Below are 6,591 nucleotides of genomic sequence, written 5' to 3'. Positions count from 1 at the left end.
AGTTGCGACTCCTCGCCAGCTGCTGTTATTCACAGTCAAACTCTTGATCTTGCAGCAAGAAATGGCCATTTTACCACTACCTACGCAATCATCATGCATACTTCATTTGTATTCAATCTCGGCCAGATACTACCCTATGACCATCCCAACATTGATCCTTCCCAATTGACAGAACAGTCTTCTTCATCTTCAGACATGTCCACAAGCTCATCATGGGTTTCGCAATCAGGTGGCAGTTCATATTTTGCAATCCATGCTGATTGAGTGGTTAGATGGTAATGATAAACCTGTTTTCGGGAGGATCAAACCAAATACGGCCATTGGAGGTCAGTTACATGTTGTAGGCTTGGAGATGTCTGTCATAGTAGTAAGTAAAAAGCGACTCCGTTATTTGCTTGGTTCTTTTTCAGTCTTCGTATTTTCATATTTGTCATCTACAGAGTACTCCATGTCGTTTGGGGCCAAAATAAACGAAATACATTCTGAAAGCTCGAAGGACACTGGTGTTCTGTAAATAAGCCAAAAATATTGCTAGCCATACACCATCCACCAAATGGACTGTATGCCAGTTTTAGCCGATTTTCTTTGAGCCTAGGAATAGTTGGTTTTCTATATTCTTTGTTGAACTTACTTATCAGTCACTCTTAGACACTCTTTACGTAAAAGTAGATAGACCTAGGGACCTTGAAAGCAGAGACCCGCGACGTTTGGTAAGTGGCTCAACTTCGTCAAGTAAACGCTCAGAAGAACTAAAAAGTTTCAAACACATTTTAGACTAATGCCCTGAATATGGAAGAGTACTGTCTAGATGAGCACCATAGAATATCTACTCCAAAGTTACTACCATTATTTTTCTTAGAGACAAGCTTAGTTGTTCCGTGGAAAGACACATTTTTCATTGTTATAAATATTTTTATACCTCTTTAATTCCTTTCTGAATCCGAATTTTCAGAAAACACGAGAACATAATATTAAATAGTTAAAATGAGCATTAATTCAAGGTGTTTCAAATGAAGCGGAACAACATAATATGGTTTTGACTCTGGCTGGACTGGCAAAAGCATATTCAAGGAGAGAAGGATGTAGAAAGTGGCACTTTGTGAGTGGTAGGACTCACAAGTTAAGACCAGTTTTACTAGTAAGGACTAGTAAAAACTCACAATAACTTCCTTCAGCTTTAATTACAACTTTTAGCCGCTTAGTAACGGAGGAGCAAGAGCCATGAATGCTTTTTGGATCGAGATTTTCCCATGCAAAAGTCAAAGCTTTCTTGAGGTTATTAATATTTGGGTGGGTGTTGGTGCCAACCTCTCTCTCCAGAATCCAGACTATATAGCGAAGTCCATGAGATTCGCATCTGAAAGATTAGGGGGTCTTCCCACAGGACGTCACCCCCGCCCAAACCATCACCCCGGATGGTTTTTGGCGTCTAAAGACCGTCCACTCATGCACAGTTACATCTGTGATGTTTTCGATCTATAATGCGATCATTTTGGTTGTGGTAGCCAGCTTCTACGACGGAAATCTTCTCGCCCGTCCAAATGACAGTGGGACGCGTGACAGAGGTGAGGGAGGGCACTGCGCATTTTTCTGGATCGTTCAAGCCTCTCGTTCAAGCCTCTTGGACGCGGCACTGAGAAGCTGTCTCTTTTGGGGGCGGTAAGGGGTCATCTTGATGTCATCGCGAACGATTCTCCGCATGGCAGTGGCCTTGATTCCACTTTCTTGTGCCAATTTTCGGTTCGACCCTCTGGGGTTGCTCGCGATTTTTGCACTGGTGGCCTTTTTGATGAGCCTGAGTGACCTAGTTGATCTTGGTCGTCCGGTTTTTTCGTCTTTTCGCGGCTATTCGTCTCCTCAAATCGTTTAACTGTACGATGGACCTTGATGCTTTGGAGCTCTCGAGCTATCTAGCGAATACCCAATCCGTTTTGATGAAGTCGAAAAATTGCTGACCGGGGGTCTCCATTTCTTCTCCTTGCCTATTACTAGTGCTGAGTCGAGTCCGGCAAAAGTCGGACTCGTACGAGTCCTCTGATTCTTTTGTCTTTTGTCCGTCCGATCTCGAGTCTTTTACTAGAGTCAGGGCAAGCAAAAATCTTCGTCTTTTTGAAAACTCGAGTTTCTTATTGACTTGGGATGGGGAGCAACTAGCAAGAAAGAAAACCAAAGGAGGAAGAAAACGAGAAAGCAAGTGTTCTCTCAAGTTATCTTGCCCTAAGTGACCAACCATTTTCAGCCGAGTACAGAAGTGCGTGGATGTAGGCTTTAATACAATTTATTTTTGGTTTGGTTTTTCACGTGCTTTTCTAGTCGCTACAGGGAATTTAATCCCCAGTATTATTAAAATGAAAAGTTATAATTCGTCTCTTTATTCCCATGTAGGGTTGATCTGGAATGTTATCTAAAAATTTGTCCAAATCTGACTTGAAAGATGCTAACGGATCAACAAGGCCTACGTATTTTCTTACGCATATTAGAGGGAAGCAAATTAAACAATGAAGGAGCCCGAGAAAGAAGAGAAGTGGACTTCATTGTTCGAACTAGCCTGGACATTACTTTAATTCGAAAAGTGTCTCAGAGAGGCTATGACCAAGAGCAGGCCGATTTGACGGGAAGGTCGTTTGCAGTCCAAGTTTCTAGAAGTTCGTGGTCTATGCGATGTAAACATGGCACAGAAATGAATGACAGAGCTCTGTGCGCTTAAAAATCACTCTTAGAGAATCCATTTTCAGTTGTACCTCATGCGTCTTAGACAGTGGTCCGATTGGCTTGGTTGCAACATAACTCTTAGCTAAATGGTTTGTGATTTAAATATGGCTTTTCAAAGAATCCGCCATCCTTAAAAATGTGCGTTGAGTTTTGTTTCAACGGGCATTTGTGGACTCATATATTGCTTTGCTGTTCAAGACAACTCCAACGCCTTGTCTGGCTTGACAATTGCGAATAAGTGATTGAGTATAACTGTACAATATTCTTGATCCGTTTTGTGCAATACTAGGTTGCAACAGTTCTAGAAGATTTTTGCCATTATCACAAAAATAATCAACTACGTACGTGGCTAACAAATAAAAACCTCTTTGAAGCTTGTGTGTTTAACTCTGAAGTAATCGGCAACATAAAAAAAATATCAAATTCCTCTTCCGATCTAATCAAGTTAAATATTTGGTGATTTGTTTTACTTTAGGCGCTATCATACCTTAACATGTTGTTCCCAAAACGAGAACACTTTGACGTTCAGGTACCTAAATAAACAATAATGAAAAGGTATCAATTAGTAGGTTAAAGGGCGATATCAGTTATTCAAAAACTATTTTCCCAAACAACTTTAACCATCACCTTTTGTTTTTCCAATGTACTGGCATTAGTGATTGCATCGTTTAACGATGTGTTATATGTGTTATATGTTATTATATGTGTTAACGATGATTTGTTTAACGATTTAGTTTAAAAACTTTTTAAGTAGAAAATGATTGAAGAGTAAATATAGGATCTCATTCTTGGGAAAAATATACTTCCTTGATTTGTGATTTGGCACTCCTCAACTGGTCACGAGAATTGCGATACTACTAATCTTTTTGACCTGGAGTCCTCCCAAATAAAAATGATAATAATAATCCCAACAGGCATCGATTCCCTTTTTCCGCAAAAATGTTCATTTAAGCATAATATTTGAGCCGATTCTGAACGATGGTAAGAAGGAATTAGGTTGAATTGTTGCAAAGAAAAAGAGTTTGGCAACCGGATTTGAGCATAGTAATTGCACATAGTTCCTGGAATGAAAAGGCCTAAATTTCGATGAGGAAAACTTGTCCTTCAATTGAAATGCAAAATGGGAGGCGTCACGTTGTGGCCTACCCATTGCAACGTATAGGCTCTTTAATGATATGGCAAGAAATCTTCCTCTCCAACTACCAAATTTTCCATTTTAACTCGTTTTTCCGCCAATTCTTCTATAATCTAGTTCATTTTAGAATGTAAATCTGTTTTGCCGAACCAGTAGCCACAATATCGTTCCAACAACAATAAAGAAATGACACTCAAAAACCTGTCGTGTTTACATGTCACCCGATATGCCGTGGTTGTTAACGTGTCATCAAATATGTCCCAAATACTTTCACAGCTTCCCAAGCTATCCGTCTTTGCCCTTTCTCCGTCTTATGTTTGCGCACCAAAGGCCGCCTCCCAATCTCTACACAATTACAATCCATAACTCACTTTCATGTTCGTCTCGAGCAATAACGATACCATTAATCTCGAATCAATTGCTGAAACCTTTACGAATTGCTACATTAGTGCCATGGACCTCAAACTCGGCAATCCCTTCAAATAACCAGAATGAATTATTGCCCATAGGGTGGCCATTCTGTTGCAAATCAGGATGTTCAATTTTGTCAAATTGAATGTGAATCAATATTTGCCAGAGACCGATACTGTACGGAAGCTTCAACTTGATGGAGATAAGTGATCATAAAAAGTATCTCGCGCTTCCAGACACTTTTCTCCCTTTACTATTGGCTGGTTGATCATGATTTTCCTGGTTCTAGAGACATAAAAGGGGAATACCAAATTTCTCATCTCATCGTGAACAACGAGGGGAAAAGAGACACATTACTCGTGGATGAAATATGAAAAGAAAAGGCAGTTTTGCGTACCAGACACAGCGTCAGATGAAAAAGCAGACCCTTGGCTTCGATATATCAGTAGTCAAGTATGAAGTAACTAGCTAAGCTTTGACGCCTGAGGAATCCCATTGTTCCTAGCTACCATCCGGCGAGTTCCAACAAGGCGACACTCGTATGTGCTCTTTCTGCCATGATCCTGGACGGAGGATCTGCGATGCCTACGAATTAGATTTTGGACGAGAATAAATTGATAAGGGGCAAAGACGTCTCGCTTACAAAAGTGCGTATATCGCATCAGCGTTTGATTTGGTCATCCCAGAGCGAGCGCTTTAAAGAGGAGGGGGGAGAGAAAATGCACGTCAATGACCGTCATTCAAGGATTTAGCTAGGAGTGTACGCACATAGCCAGGCATTTGTATCCATTCCGTTCCATGTTCAATGTCCATGGGATGTATGGGATGGGACAGGATTTCACGCATGATTGTTATTCGCAGAGGCATAGAAAAAAGTACAAACAGACCAGGAAAGTTGCATACTTGTTAAGTGTACTAATGGAGGGCGTGGGGTTTCGATTTCTTTTTGACTTGTAAATTAGAGGATCTGAAAAAATGAAGTCTTAAATGGGACCTTTATGTTTTGGGGTATCACGTTCTTCTTGAATTGCTAAATATTGAGATCTTTTGGACTCTCCTATGCATGCTGTACTGGTATACTTATATATTTTGGGGCTTTCAAGGCACACAAACGCAAATCCAGCATTAGGTATTCATTTTGACTATCACAATGGGCGGCAACTGATGTGACCTATAACTATTTGTTTGAAGATCCTCTGCTGCCAACTTTGCCCTCCTTGATATTCGTGATAAACAAACATTGACAAGACATCAAGATGAAGTGTCAGATATGTTATGGGATAGAAAATATTATAGGGCAATAAACTGACAGTTAGGCAGTGGGTATCTTGAAGCAATAAATATCGTTTGAGTGGAAAGAAAAAATTAGGAAAAATAGTATATGTTAATACGTAGTGTGTCATTTGTACCGAAATAGTAGTAATAAGTCAAACCGCAATAATATCATGAGTGGTGATTTTGACCCAAATGCACAAACAACATTATTCCCGTCCGAAATTCAATTCTTAGCTTCATTAACGATTTGCATTTGTCAACACATAAACATATCGCCGAGAGTTATTTGGAATATAAGTATGAATCTACAGGACAAGTCTTTGATTGACCAATGACTTCAACTTTTTATTCCATTAGGCGTCATCAACGGAGGAAAAAAAAATGTTTTTAAGGGCCAAATAATCACTAAATATTTTTCTTGAAAGCCCCAAATAACTTATTTCTACAGAAAAATTTTTTATCAAACGCAAAAATACGAGCCTGTTTAAAAGCAAAAAAGACAACATTAAGCAAAGTTTGCAACAATTACCAAAGGTTTCAACATATATCATTACGTTGAAATCTTTGAAATCAAAAGGCCTTGAAGTTGTCTCCTAACTTGGACCCCCAAATTAATAGCCTAAACCATGCAGGTTTCTAGATCAAATTTGGTTCCTCTGGGTGTTTTATACAGTAAAACTCGGATATAAGAGCAGCTTTGGGGCCGTGAATTTCTGCTCTCATATCCGATGCTTCAGTTCCGCGGCTCCAGAGGCAAAACTGACGACAGAAAACATATTTCTAAGCTATGATTTGATGTAGTTTTAGGGCCCAAGCAAAATGCAACCATAAAAATCGAGAATAATGAAACAAAATGCAAGGAGGGCAGTGTGTTGGCTGTATGTTTACGCACCAAATACCTAGTTAATATATCACACAATTACATACTAGCTATGCAGTTTGAAAAAAGAAACAAGAATTTTCTACAGGAAGCAAGTTTGACTCCTAACTTTGTGGCAGCTTCGGTCAGGTTTATCTTGGACAGCTTGTCAAAATCGACAAGGAGCTTTTGCCTCTCC

Source organism: Tigriopus californicus, chromosome 12, assembly GCF_007210705.1.
Source record: "Tigriopus californicus strain San Diego chromosome 12, Tcal_SD_v2.1, whole genome shotgun sequence".
NCBI lineage: Eukaryota > Metazoa > Arthropoda > Copepoda > Harpacticoida > Harpacticidae > Tigriopus > Tigriopus californicus.
This window is presented reverse-complemented; position numbering follows the sequence as displayed.